This window comes from Stenella coeruleoalba (assembly GCF_951394435.1).
Source record: "Stenella coeruleoalba genome assembly, chromosome: 9".
Classification (NCBI taxonomy): domain Eukaryota; kingdom Metazoa; phylum Chordata; class Mammalia; order Artiodactyla; family Delphinidae; genus Stenella; species Stenella coeruleoalba.
Window position 1 is genome coordinate 100,957,459 of NC_137155.1, and position 15,064 is coordinate 100,972,522.

The window sequence follows — 15,064 nt, forward strand, 5'->3', positions numbered from 1 at the left end:
AGATTCTCAAGAACTGGGAGGGAGGAGCATTTCTGGAACTCTCCAGCAACAGTGCTGATTGGACGGTCCCTCCTATTCAAGAAAATGCACAGGGCCACTCTGCAGGGTGTGTCTTCAAGGATTTTCCTCTCTCAATTGTTTGCAGACCCGAGCAATGAATTTATTGCCAGAAACCTGGGCTGTAGATACTAAATGTCAGATCCTTCCTCCAGGGTGGCTGTGACTCTCTGCTCTGTCTCTGCCTGCTCTGTGCCATCTCCCTGTGCTCTAGAATTCCTGCTGTCAGGGGTAAACTCAAGGAGTACATGCTTTCTCCTCTGAGAAGCCTGGATGTTAAACATTATCTCGGAGAAAGTAGAAAGGCCTATACATAGGGTGATCCTGGAATTTACATTGTGTCTGACAAGTTGCCTTTACTATATAGGTAGATAGATAAATTAGCTAAAATCTAAAACCATTTTTAAAACTAAAATTATTTTCAAAATTTAAAATGATATATCAATATACATTGAAATGGAATAAGACTCTTTATATTATTTCAATAAATATTAAAAATGAACATAGGCAGGATAATTATTCTTGGAACATGGAAGCCACTTCCTCTTCCCTGAGGCCCTAGTGATCACAGAACAAATTCTGCTAAGTGGAGGATAGTCTCAGTCCTATGTATTTTTTAAATCAGCAGAAATATCAAATATGTTCACAGGTGCTTTTTATTGCCTCTATTTATACTAGATTTTCTCAAAAATAATGTTTACAGGCCTAAACCATACAGAATTGTTTAGAATATTGTCAAATTTGGATGCTAAAAATCATTGACCTTCTCCATTTTATTCTATTCCACTACAGAATGTAATTTATCAATTTAAAAGGTTGAGACATTCCAAAATGCACTTATGAAATTTCCAATTAAAATTTTCAGACTATTTGGGATTTTTTCATTTAATTTATCAGCCTCCTTGCTTTTGAAGGGGTGCGTTTCAGTGCCTCCTTCCTGAATAATTACAGTTCACTGAACAGTGTTAAATCTAAAGTTACTCTTGTCGTATCAGGTATTGACATTATTTGAATAAAAAGGATTCCACCTGAGCTTGAAAAACATGAAGTCAAAATTTAGAGGATTCATTTAGTCCTAAAAAAACGAGTTTAATACCATTGCTTAGGTTGTTTATATTGAAGTACTTCAAAGGCTCACACATTTCTGCCATCTGACGGCAGCTTCAAAAAGAGAGAGCGCGCGCTGCCGTGCTAAAGTATTTTTACTGTATCCAAAGTCAGATTTTTCCCAAAAAATACTGTAGTTCAGTTATTCTTTCCCCACTCTCCTCTCTCCCCTACACCCTGCCCCCCGTACTGGCCATACACCCAAATAAGTTGCAATATTTTTCCAGTCCAGATAGAAGCTGTCACAGTTTCCTTAATTTAGCAAAATTGCCTTTACAATGTGACTCTGCTCTACCAAAATTTATATTACCAGCTCAAAACCAAATAATTTTATGTTTAACGTTTACCTTTAAATTGAATTTGGAACGGGCGTTCAGAGTAGCATCAGCCATTTCAACTTTGACAGGATGAACTCCCCAAAGTTCTTCTTTGAGTCTAGAATAGGAGGAGAAAAGTGGAGCTACGATTACAATTCATGCGGCTGATTTCCTTTTAGAAGTACCTGGTGACAATAATTAAAAAAACTGTTGTCCTTCAACTATTTGAAAAGTATTTCTGCTGCTAATGAAGTCCAAGTATCAACAGCCATGACTTGCGTGCGTTCTTACACACTTGAACTTGGAAGAGAAAATGAACGTGATTCACTTTGAAGAACAGTCCTCTGATGAAAAGGAAAACGCCTTCGCAGAATGATAGGAAAACACACTTTCTGTGTCCGGTGAAATCATTATTTGGGGGCTCAGTCTTTTAAAAATAGCTATTGGGTGTCAAGTAGGTGTTAATTTCATTTTAGTAGGTTTGCACCTTCTGGTTTCACGTGGTCAGGGATGTCTTTAGGACTCTAAGACTGGGGCTCCACATCGTCTCTGAGCCCCAAGTCCAGTCCTAGATTCCTGACATGGACCATTGATTTGCCTGTTGGAATTTATGTAAACCCTTCTCCACTCCCCAGCTGGGACACCCATCCTCTGCCTGGATTTCCTCATAATTTTTGCCTTCCCCCAGGGTCCCCTTCCCTGTGATTTACCTGGAATGCCATCACTACTGGGCTCGTGGCTGTTCTGGTCTCCCTTCCTCCCTCAGTGACAAATCTGGACGCAGGCTTTGCCTTTTTCCCACCATTAACCTTAATCCACTGTGGTAAACCTCTCCTTCCTGCTCACTTAGTATGTAAAGGAAAGCAGGTGCTTTCCATTACAAATAGGTGAATAATGAATTTGAAGGGCTGGGGATTTCTTTTTGACAATGCTATAGGACATTTCTAAAATCCACTGTCCACAGATGCCGTCCCAGTTAACTTCACAAGTGATAGTTTGTATACTGCCTAGAAAGGTGGGTCCCTGTCTTTGCCGAATAATTCTGGAAGCAGAAGATTTTCTCTCGGGGAGTTTTTCTTTCATTATTAAGTGATACCTTAATAGGTAAAATTACTCGGTGCTGTTGGGACGTGGGCGAGGTGAGAGGCGGGTCTCTTATCCACCTGTTGGCAGGTGGCAGGGTGGTTTCCCAGGTCCCGACCTGGCTACTAAGTTCTAACCAAACCTGGCTTTCAGTGACCCTGAGATGTACTGCAGGGGCCTGGAATGGCTGCCTTGGCTAAGTAAGATGGAGATCCAGTGAACAGAACTTAGATTTAAGGGTGTGTCAGACTTTACAAAGCACATCCATAAATGTGCGAAGCCCCCCACACAACGGCTAAGGCAAGAGCACATTAGTTGAAGGTGGAAGCGAGGTCAGATCAGGCCGCCATGTTGTCGAGACCCTGGGCTCTTACTCCAAGGCTGGTAGATGATATTCTTCCAGACTTGGGGACGGCTGGAGAATGGCTTGTTGAGACGACCAGAAAGACTACCCCTAAAGCCATCCACATTCCCTCAGAGCCTCCTCTAACAAATGAAGGAGTGGAGAGAGCATTCTAGCCCAGGGTTTATTGTGGGGGAACAACCAGAGCAAGGTCACAGAAGAGAGACACTTTTCTGAAAAGGGTTGGAACCTTCCTGCACCCAGACCATGAGTCCCAGCCCTCTTAATTTTAGCAGGAAGGAATGGGAGACCCGAGCATCGGGGCGAGGTCTCTGCTGGAACCCAGGGCGAAGCAAGGTGTGGCAGAGAGGAGGCAGAGGTCCTACGGGCAATGGTTTTGGCAAGTGAGGGTGCAGTTTGGGTTCATTTTCGGGTGAGGGATGGGACAGTGAATGTGAGTAGGAAAGGATGTTGGATACAGGATCACAAAGACAAGTCAGAATCCTGGTGTTGCCTTTATACAACAGAAGACACGCATCTCCTAAAGGAAGTCAGTTCAAGGGAAAACTGTGCATTCCAAGATCTTAAGAAAAAGTTCCCCCAACTAAGAGGCTCTTATTGTACTCAGCATGCAACAAATCCAGGAGAAGAAGGGCCCCATTTCTGAAATGGCAGATGGGGGATTAAAGAGAGGTGGAGCGATACCCAGACCCCGACTTAGACAGAAGAAGTTTCCTCCATCGGGTCCCGTCCTGACCCTTGCTGTGAGAAAGCCGGGCAGTGAGGTTGACCTGTTACAAACAAGGAGAGGCTGATGAACAAAGTCATGAACAAAGTAAACCTCCGTGCCAATGCCTTCAAGCAGGTAATGATGTTCCTGTTTTCATCTGCTTCGTAATGTCTCCTGTCCCGTGGTGGTGCGACTAAGCCTCAACTAGTAATATCATCCCAGCGGGGTGAGCCAGCAGCTAAGAGTCCGGGCTTAAGACGGGGACTCTGTGTCTTCAAGTACCAACTCCTCCACTTACTACCTGGTCTCCTCATCTGTGAAATGGGTCTAAGACCTTTTCAGGTTGCTAGATTTAATAGATAAAAATACAGGATGCCCTGTTAAGTTTGTACTTCAGATAAGCTAAGAATACTCCAAATGTCGCACAGGGCATAATTAAACTAATCATTTATTTGTTGCTAATCCGGTATTTAACTGGGTGTCCTGTATTTAATCTGGCAATCCTAACAAGGTTACGTTTATTATCTTATATGCGTCTCATAGTAAAATGCTAGCATATTTTATGCACACAGCAAGCATTAAAATAGTAATTACCACGATTTTTATTCTATAAAGATTATCTAGGGGACGATACTCAATACTTTGTAATAACCTATAAGGGAAAAGAATCTGAAAAAAAAAAGATATATATGTATATATAACTGAATCACTTTGCTGTACACCCGAAACTAACACAACATTGTAAATCAACTCTACTTCCATCGAAAAAAGACGATTATCTAGTACAAACCACTTACATAGTATATTAGGAAGCTGAGGCTTGGAGAGTTTATGCTGCATACCCAAGAACACACACATGGGTTCTTTTTTGTTTTGTTTTTTTTATTTCCCAAGAGACAAAACTCAAAGCTCCAGATGCCTCACTGCTGATTTTTCTAGGTCTCACTGGTTACAGCAGCTCCAGGTAGACTTTCCCAGTGAGTGGAACGATCCATCCATAACTGCCCTTTAATTATTCCTTTTCTGAGCTCAATGCTGGTTCTTTGTATGTAAAGTGTGGCCAGAGGACCTACAGCCTCAGCCTACCTAGGAGTTTGTTAGATGGGCGAGAACAAAGTTCACCTCTTTCATCGGAGTCCACACTTCAAACAAAATCCCCAAGTGGTCTGTTTGCACATTAACATTTGAGGGGGTCTTTCCCGCCATGTTTCACCTTCAGAGCAGTGGTTCTTGTTCTTGGCGGTAACTGAATCCTCTGAACAGGTTTTAGAACCTACTGAGGCCTGAGCCACACTCAGAGATTTTGACTTAGGCAGCCTGGGGTAAGCCCTGGGAATTGGTGTTTCCCTTCATCTCCCAGGTGGTCCTCATGTGCAGTCTTGGCTGAAAACTACTGATTTAAAGAGTGCTTCCCCACCTGAGGCAAAAGATGCTGGAGGAAATCAATGTCTCCAGTGATAAATCTTTTCCTTTAGCTTCGAGAGATTGAATATACAAATGGACAACAGCAAGACCGTATATAAAATCAGCACACTGGGGGACTTCCCTGGCGGTCCAGCGGTTAGGACTCTGCAGGTCCACTGCAGGGGGCATGGGTTCGTCCCCTGGTCAGGGAACTAAGATCCTGCATGCCAAGCGGCATGGCCAGAAAAAAAAAAAATTAGAACACTGACCAAATCTTCAGCAGCCAGCCCAGGAGACAAACCCGTTACCTACAGTGGCTGCCCAGGAACCAGCCTACCATCCACAGGTCAGACTTGCAGGAAGACAAAGAAATCCCAATATGCACCCCTAACTGATGACACAGGAGCCCCGCTTCCAGCTCCCTGGCGCCCACAGCCTCCATCCGAGCACCCTCCTACCATCAGAGCTCCTACCACAGCCTCCATCAGAGCTCCTCCTACCACCATGAAGCTGTCCTGCTTCCCTGCCTGCCTTTGAGTCTCTGCCGAGCCCAAGGGATGGCAGTCGGCTCCTGCGCTAAAGCAACCTCTGAATGAAGAGCCCTTTGCTTGTTCTCATTGGTGGGTTTTCATTTACCTCCACAGCTGCTGCTGGAGATGGATGGTTGCAGGATGAGCAGAAGGGACGGACAGAGCCACCTTTCAGTCCCCCCTGAAGAAGCTGACACTTTCTTGTCTACTCATCCCAAACCCGTCTCAGCAAACAGTAGCACCAGAATTAGAATGGGCCGGGCCACTGGTCACCTCAAGTTCCCAAGGTGACCTTGCTTTCGAGGAGCTTTCCTGCTCCTCGTTTCTCCTCTGTCCTCTGACCTGCCCCCTTCTGGTCCACATTTCTGAGAGTCATTGCGATGCAGGGCATGCCTGCGTGTGGACCCCTAGTGAAACGGAGCAGGACCCTGTGGGGCTCCTCGGCACAAAAGCCTTTCTGTGTCCCCCCATTTCTTGATTATGGGAAATGGTCTCCACTCAGCCTCCATGACCTTCCCTGAGTTCCAACAGGCAGGTTCAGCTGCTAACCAGGGAAGGGAGGGGATGCGGAGACAAGGGAGCAGCAGCTAAGAAACAATAGTGCAGCCTTGGGGCAGCGTCCTGGTTCCCCTCAAGGGATATATTGATACATAACAATATCTTTGAGCTGTTTTGCAGATTCTGAAGCCACCACCAGGCGGGAGAAGTTAACTCTCTGCTGCCCACAAGCACACAGACCCCAGACCGGCTGGAACCAGAAGGTTGATGATGCTGACTCCCGATGACCTCACCACCAACCAATCAGAAGAATGTCCGCAAGCTGACCGCCCTCTTTGAACCATTCCTATAAAACTGCTCACGAGCCCCTCCAGGGCGGGACACGCAGTTTGGAGGGCATTAGTCCGCTGTGACCCCCTTTGCCTGGCAAAGCACTAAAGCTGTTCTTTTCTACTTCACCCCAAACTCTGTCTCTGAGATTTTATTCGGTGTCAGGGTACAGAGCCGGGGTTTGGCATCGCTAGCTCCACTGTGGATTAACTGTGTGACAACTAGTCTGTGCCTTGGCTCCCCCATCTCTTGGGGTTGTCGCGAGACTTAACCAGGTTGATACACGTAAAGCCCTTAGCCCGGGACCCGGGCTTACTAAGCGCTCTGTGAGCTAAGCCACTGTCATCATTATTCTTCACGATGCTCTTTTTTCTCCTCACTTTGTCACTCAAGCAAAGAGACAAACTCTCTCCCTCATTGAATCAACCCATCGATTGAATCAAGGGCTGCCCTAAAATACCATGAATGGGGTGGCTTAGGCAACATTTATTTTCTCACAGTTCTGGAGGCTAGAAGTCCACGATCAAGGTTCTGGCTGGTTTAATTGCTGGTGAGACCAGTCATTTTGGCTTGTAGACGGCCCCATTCCTGCTATCCTCACACAGCCTTTTCTCAGGGTGTGCATATGGGGTAGGGGGCAGGGGAGGGGGAGGGAGAGAGAGCTCTGCTGTTTCTTCTTATAAGGACACTGATCTTATCTGATCAGAGCCCCATCGCCATGACCTCATTTAACCTTAATTACTTCCCAAATATAGCCACTCTAGGGGTGGAGCTTCAGCACAGGAATTTGGTGGCAACGCATACATTCAGTCCGTAACAGAGGCATGTTCCAAACAGAAAGTGGAAAAACTTAAAAGTTCATATCAGACATCCTGGTTCCAGTCCCGAGATTCCTGCCACAGGGGCACCGTCACTCATGTCTCATTCTGTTCTTATCAACGTAACTAGGGGTCCCATTCAGGCTTCCAAGTAGCTTCTCTCTTCCCCTGATGCCTAGAGTCCCAGGTCCTTCAAAACGTCTGTCGTCTGGGCTTTCCAGGGTCTGTTCATCAATCCACATGAGAACAGCTCCTGGCCCCCGGAGAGCATTCCATTTACTTCATTAAGTCAATCTATTCAGCTCTCTTCCTTTCAAACAGCTCTCACCCTCACCCTGATCCTCTTAAAATATGAAATGTCAGGTTCAAAGACCCATGAACTTCTGCCACATTCAAACCGATTTATTGAACTGGGCCGAGTGGTGGGGAAAATAATGAAAAGAGGAAAGAGTCCTTCTCTCCTGGAGTTGACGTTTCTAGAAGAGAAGGAAATGTGACCTAGACTGGGGGTGAGGGAATACACCTGAGGGAAGTGACCTTGGCTCTGGGATCTCAATAATGTATAAAAGTTTGCTTGGTCAAGGGTGTGTGTCAGGGGTGGGGCTAAGGAATTGGAGAGATCATTCTTGACAGAAGGACCTCATGAAGAAAGAGCCATTATCAGGAGCAAATAAAACTTCAGGACTTATAGGTGTATCAGTCAGGGTCCAACCAGGGAAACAGAAACCACTCGTAGTTCTTAACCAGAAGGAATTTAATAGAGGGAATTGCTTACTTTGGTTAAAAAAAAAAGAAAAAGAAAGCTAAGAAACGGAACGCAAGGCAGTGAGACACCAGAGATTAGTAACGGCTCACAGCTCTTTCTATATTTAAGTTTTAAATTTTAAGTTCTTCCATTTGATAACTTTTGCACTTCAAAGCACGTCGTTACAAAAGTTAAGTCACAGACCGTGAGAAAATATTTGCAGATCAAACTCTAATGAAGGACCGGTCTGCAGAATACATAAAGAGCACTTACAATTCAGTCATAACCACAAAGAGCCCAACTCAAAAATGGGCAAAAGACTTGAGCAGACCTTTCTCCAGAGAAGACACGTGAATGGCTAAGAAGCACACGGAAAGGATGCTGAACACCATTCATCTTTAGCGAAATGAAATCAAAACCACTTCGTCCCCACTAAAATTCCCATGAGACTCCTAGGAATTTCCTTGAAAGAAATGAGAGCGCATGTCTTCACAAAGACTTACATGTATGAGTGTTTATGGCGGCTTTATTCATCGCAGCCCCAAGATGGAAACCACCCAAATGTCTGTCAACTGGTCAATTCAGAATTTGGTAGAGTCATACAACGAAATACGATGAAGCAATAAAAAGGAATGAACGACCGGTACACGCTACAACATGCGTGGACCTCAAAATGTTATGCTAATTGAAAGAAGCCAGGCGATGAATATTAATATTAATAAGCAAGTGAATACTCCTTATTAAATGTAAGTTTATAGAGCCTGAGTGCCGAATGGTGGTTATTGGGAAGGGAGCATTGATTGACTCCATGGGAAGTTTTGAGGGACAATGGAAATGTTCTCCAGTGGAACTGTGGGAGCGATGGTTCATCTCTGCAAATTTACTAAAAATTATTGGGTTGTACACTTGCAGTAGTTAAAGCAGGGTTAAACTACACTCCAATAAAACTATTAAAAATTGCACAGAATATATCTTGTTGCTATGACTTGGACTCACCCCCTTCTGTTGACATGATCACATTATCTCCAACCTTCCTCCCCCACCCCCCGCCCCATACTTGTTGCTCTTGAAGATTTCCTACCCATTTCTGGACAGCCTTGTTGTTCAATTTCTAGCTCAGTTCACAGGCACCAAATACTTCACTAGAACATGATGTTCCTCATTCTGAAAACTGCTTTCCTTCCAGTAATTCTGAACCACTCTCGTCCAAGCCCATCTCTCACACTAGTTGGCTACAAGTCTGCGTGTTCTTGGGCCATTCATCACCAAGGCGACACATCTCTTGTTCTCTGCAGGCTTCACTGCCTTATATAGTAGAGGAGCATCCCGTCCTGGGCCTGCCTTCCAGTCTGTAGTCCTTTACTCAAGGCTGCTTCTTCCACTCAGAGTTGATGTAAACCTGACCTTATTCCTCCCTCTGCGATTTGAAACAGCAGAGAAAAAAAAAGGCAGGACAGCAGCTTTTAATGGTTTTCAACTTCTCACCAGGAATCTGCTCACAGGCTGCTATAGACTGAATGTTCATGTTACTCCAACACTCATATGTTGAAAACCTAATAGCCAATGTGAGGGTTATTTAGAGGTGGGGCCTTTGGGAAATGATTAGGTTGTGAGGGCAAAGCCTTATACATGGAGTCAGTGCCCTTATCCAGGAAGCCCAAGAAAGCCTTTTGCCCCCTGCCATGTGACGACACGGAGAGAAGGTCCATGAACCAGGAAGAGAGCTCTCACCAGACTCTCAATCTGTTGGTGCCTTGGTCCTGGACTTCCAGCCTCCAGAACTGTGAGAAATAAATGTCTGCTGTTTATACGCCATGCAGTCTATGGTCTATTTTTATAGCTGCCCAAATGGCCTAAGACACAGGCCCGTGGCCTACACGTCTTCAAGAAGAAAAACCAGGGGCAAGCAAAGGAGCAAAGAAAAAACTGGACAGATTCTATGACTGGGCTCATGCTTAGAAGAAGCTTGAATTTGCCCTTTCCTTTCTTTTCTAGAAGGGACAGAAGAGAAGTATCCTTCCCACACCCGAGTCTATCAGAGTGAGATCTGCTATCTTTGGTTCTCTGTCATTTATCTTCAAATATTTAACCAAAAACCAACCAACAACCAAAAAGAAAAAACACTGGACTTCCCTGGTGGCAGAGTGGTTAAGAATCTGCCTGCCAATGCAGAGGACACGGGTTTGAGCCCTGGTCTGGGAGGATCCCACAGGCTGTGGAGCAACTAAGCTCGTGTGCCACAACTACTGAGCCTGTGCTCTAGAGCCCGCAAGCCACAACTACTGAGCCCACCTGCCACAACTACTGAAGTCTGCGTGCCTACAGCCCGTGTTTCACAACAAGAGAAGCCACTGCAGTGAGAAGCCCACACACCACAACGAAGAGTAGCCCCCGCTCGCCACAACTGGAGAAAGCCCACGCACAGCTACAAAGACCCAACTCAGCCAAAAATAATAAATTAATTAATTAAAAAAGCAGGAATTAAAAGAAAGGAAAAACACTGCCTCCCACCCATACCCCCAAAGAAAGAAAAATTCATGTTGAACGCTCCCAGAAGTGTGGTGAAGACAAAAATTCCAGCTCTGACCTGATACTGCTTGACCTAAGACAAGACCCCAGAAACTTTGAAGGAAACTATTCTTGTCCTTTGATTCTTTTCAAAGGTTCTTTGAAGAATCTTCTAGGAAAGAGGGCTTTGTCTTCTTGATCGTAGAGGATTTACTTGAAACTCAGTTGCAATAACAGAACTAATGGCCCAGTGGAAAAAAAAGAGAATTTTTAAATATCGTGATTAATGTCATATGCTGCATTTCTTAACCCACTGAAAAGAAACTGAGTGCTGGTACCCAAAAAGTGAGTGGGATGATTTATTCATTTTTATTATTAGTAACATGACACTCAGGTGTGCATGAGCGCAAGCATGTAGGATAAATTTGCCAAATAATTTCTCAGCCAAACCAGATGAAAGAGTGAAAGGAAACACTATTAATCATTATTCCAGGGCTCCAGAAGTAAGACGCACCTGCCTTGGGAAAACAGGGTCATTTAGTCACCGTAAATGTAAGGAGCATCTCTTGCAAATCAAAACAACAATGAGGTACCACCTCACATTGGTCAGAGTGGCCATCATTAGAAAGTCTACAAACAACAAATGCTGGGGAGGGCGTGCAGGAAAGGGAACCCTCATGCACTGCTGGTGGGGATGTGAATTGGTACAGCCACTACAGAGAACAGTACGGAGGCTTCTCAAAAAAACAAAAAACAGAGTTACCATATGATCCAGCAAGCCCACTCCTGGGCATATATCCAGGCAAAACTATAATTCAAAAAGATACATGCACCCCTATGTTCATAGCAGCGCTATTTACAATAGCCAAGACATGGAAGCAACCTAAATGTCCATCAGCAGATGACTGGATAAAGATGATGTGGCATACACACACACACACACACACACACACACACACACACACACACACACACACATACACAATGGAATACTACTCAGCCATAAAAAAGAATGATATAATGCCATTTGCAGCAACATGGATGGACCTAGAGATGATCATACAAAGTGAAGTCAGTCAGACAGAGAAAGACAAATACCATGTGATATCACTTATATGTGGAATCTAAAATATGACATAAATGAACTTACCCATGAAACAGAAACAGACTCACAGCATAGACAACAGACTTGTGGTTGCCAAGGGGGAAGGGGGTGGGAGAGGGATGGATTGGGAGTTTGAGATTAGCAGATGCAAACTATTATATATAGAATGGATAAACAGCAAGGTCCTACCATATAGTGCAGGGAACTATACTCAATATCATGTAATAAACCATAATGGAAAAGAATATGAAAAAGAATATATATATATATATATCTGAATCACTTTGCTGTACACCTGAAACTAACACAACATTGTAAACCAATTATACGTCAATAAAATAAAATAAAACAACAACGAAAACAACAAAACGTAAGGAGCATTTCTGAAAGTCTTCAGAAATGGCCCTCCTGGAAATCCCTTTTGTTACATCAGCTTAGAGAGTTTCAGGTAGAGTTTTATTTGCTTCCCAAGCAAGCTGTCCTGGGTGCACTAGGTGTGGGCAGTCTCCTGCCACCAGTGGGGGCTGCTCACAGCTCTGGAGGCTGGAAGCCCCAGATCAAGGTGTCAGCAGGTTGAGTTTCTTCTGAGGCCTCTCTCCTTGGCTCGCAGGTGGCCGCCTTCTCACTGAGTCCTCACCAGGTCGTCCCCCTGTGCTGTCTGTGTTCTCATCTCCTCTTCTCACAAGGACACCAGTCATAGTGGATCAGGGCCCACCCACAGGGCCTCGTTTCACCTCAGTTACCTCCTTAAAGGCCCTATGCCACAGTCACATCCTGAGGTTCCGGGGAGGTGGGGGTGGTTTCAACGTATGCCTTTTGAGGGACAGAGTTCAGGCCATCCCACTACCTTTGCCACCCACCTGTGATGGTGACTCCATACCCCGCAGTCAGACCCCCCGCTCCCCTTGACTTTGCCCTCCTGGCTTTGTCCCCATCCCAGGACGGACTTGGAAGGACTCAGCCGCCAGGCGGCAGTGACCTCTCGTTACGGACAGCGAGGGCAGGAGAGTGAGGGACAGGAGGGGACACCCGGCCAGCCTCAGGGTCTCAGTGCGAGACATCAGGAGAGTCTGTGCCTCTAGCGGAGCATCCTTCTTTCACTTAATCCTGTTCCTCGTGCCCCCTCGCTGGGTGCAGGGAGACCCAGGGACAGAGGCTAGTGGAGCACCATTAGTGCTGTTGTTTACGTTGCCGTTCCAGCTGCCGACAGGGCAGACTGATAAGGAGAATTCTGCCTGTGAGGGAGACTGTTTACACAGGCACTGCAGAAACAGAGCTGCTTGGAGAGTGACTGTTTTCCTGGGGAGCAGCTAAGGGGCCTCTCCAAGGGGGAGGTGGGCGGGGCGAGCTGTAGTTGGCCTGTCAGCTGAATTTCTGGGGCATCTGCTGGGGGACAGTGTTGTCACGGAGCCCAAGCCTGCAACGAGGGAGCGGACAGGTCAGCCCTGGTTTCAGGTGTGTTCGCAGCCCACCAGCAATAGTCGCATGAAGACATCAGAAGAGAAAGCACGCAGGTGACAACCAAATGAGGGAATGTGTAAGGGAGCTAGAGACATAAAGGCCCCCTCAGCTCACTGGTCCTCAGATCCTAAGAGGATGGAGTTGCAGGGAAGGGCACAGGGTCGGTTCTCGGGGGCTGTGTTTTCTGGGGGACTCTGCTTTTGTAGATGGTCCCCTTTGGTGCCTTCTGATGGAACACGCAGCCAATGTGACGGAGCCACCCCTCCTGGGGGACAGGGGATGGAGCCGCACCAGGGCCGGCCTTGCAGGCGCCCAGAAACCTGGCATCTCAGAAAGTCCGCAGACCTCACTGCTCCAGGGGCGTCCCCCAGCTGCAGTGTCTGGGGCAGTGGCTCCGGTCTCCCCGGCTGTGCACTGCCGGGGATGCTGCCATCCACACGTCTGCCGCCCTGCCCATGGGGGCAAATCAGTGCCGACCTTGAGGCCTCCCATGCCCTTGGTCCCAGCCCCTGAGGCACTGCGACTTCAGAAGGTGTCCTGCGCAGGACACAACTTCCGTTCAACGAAGGGGCACGGAACTGAATAATGCAGCGTTTTGGGAACTTGCCGGTTGCCCCGTGGGAGCTGAAGCCTCTTCAGAGCCGGGCAGAATCATCCCCTCTCGAAAGCAATCTGCACACTCGTGTTTCTTTGTATCAGTCGCCTCTGTCCATCGTTTGCCTGCCGGGTTTGGATTTTGGGGCAGGACGATGTCATGGGAAGCAGGAGGTAGTGTGCAAACCGAGACCCACCACCAACACTCCGTGAATTCCAGAGTAAGCGCGACTCAGGGCACCCCAGGGGGCGGAACGTGAGCCTCGGGCCTCCGGGCTCAGGCTCTGACCCCCAGCCCGGGGGACCCTCACAGACCAGACGGCCGCCCGGGTCTCGGGGGTACTTCTTTCGGGGGGGGGCGGGGGGATGCACTTTACGTAGGGGCCGCTCATCTCACTGTTCCAGCTGCTCCAGTGAAAACTGTTCCCGCAGTTCGCGCCCCGCTCCTGAGAGCCCCTCCTTCCCAGCGTCCCTCCCTCAGGGTCACTCTACATGATGTTTGTTGAAGGTGGTGGGCCTCTGTCTGGCTCCCCCCCAAGCCCCACCAAGCTGCCTGTTTCACAGCTTTCCGGGACCTACGTTCTCCCTCCGTCTGCATGTTTCCCTTTTCCTTGCAGGACAAAGAAGCATCTGAGCCTTGCCGGCCCCCCGCCTCGGGGATGGGGGATCCCTCTCCCGGCCCCTGGGGGGAGGTGGGCCACCCCTCGTCCAGGCTCTTGGGATGCACTGGCGTGGAGGTGAGGTCACAAGGCCCCGGAGACACCTTCCCCCGGGAGCGGACTGGCCCTGCTAGCAGAACTGAAATGAGTTCTAACGAGGAACAGACACCTCCACATTCCCCAGGGCAATCACGGGCTTGGCACCGGCAAGAAGGTGCTGCAGGCCATGGACCACTTGAGACTCAGCTCCTCCCCCCGCGTTTCCTATTTAATGGCAGAAACGAGACGGTGGCCCCGACGGCAGACACGCGGCGACACGCTGCACTGGGGAAGGGAGAGGCCTCAGCTGGCACCACAGGCAGTCCCATAACTGCAGGGCCTTTGGAGAGAGCTGGGGGACACTTGGCTGAAATGTGACACCGGGCACCGTGACCTGAACACACGTGGGTTTGGGGGGAGGGAAAGGAGAAGGTTAAGGATTGCGGGAAGAGGAGAAAGTCACCGAGATCCCAGAAATGGACGGACGGGCAGAGATGACGGGGCCCGGGGGGAGGGGCTGGGGGGTGGGGGGTAGGATGCTGGCGGGACAGTGATGCAGGAGGGTGAACGGACACTGTAGAGCCTGGTCTGCGAGGCTCTGAGCCGCCAGCAGACCGGCGGGGTGCGCGGGTTGGAGGCCGTCCACATTCCCATCCCATGGCTGGTTTGTTCTGACCGCCCACATCTCAGCTTGATGCCTCCTTTGAAGCTTGTTTTGCAAAGTGTTGCACTGATC

At 47.7% G+C, this 15,064-nt stretch overlaps 1 long non-coding RNA gene across 1 annotated transcript in view; it reads right to left on the reverse strand.

The window, feature by feature from the left end:
• Positions 1-1,176: 1,176 nt before the first annotated feature.
• LOC307192059 overlaps positions 1,177-15,064 on the reverse strand; it is a 192,987-nt gene continuing 179,099 nt past the window's right edge. The window contains exon 3 of the long non-coding RNA XR_013829950.1: positions 1,177-1,599. This is a non-coding gene — a long non-coding RNA (uncharacterized lncRNA). The remainder of the gene's footprint in view (positions 1,600-15,064) is intronic.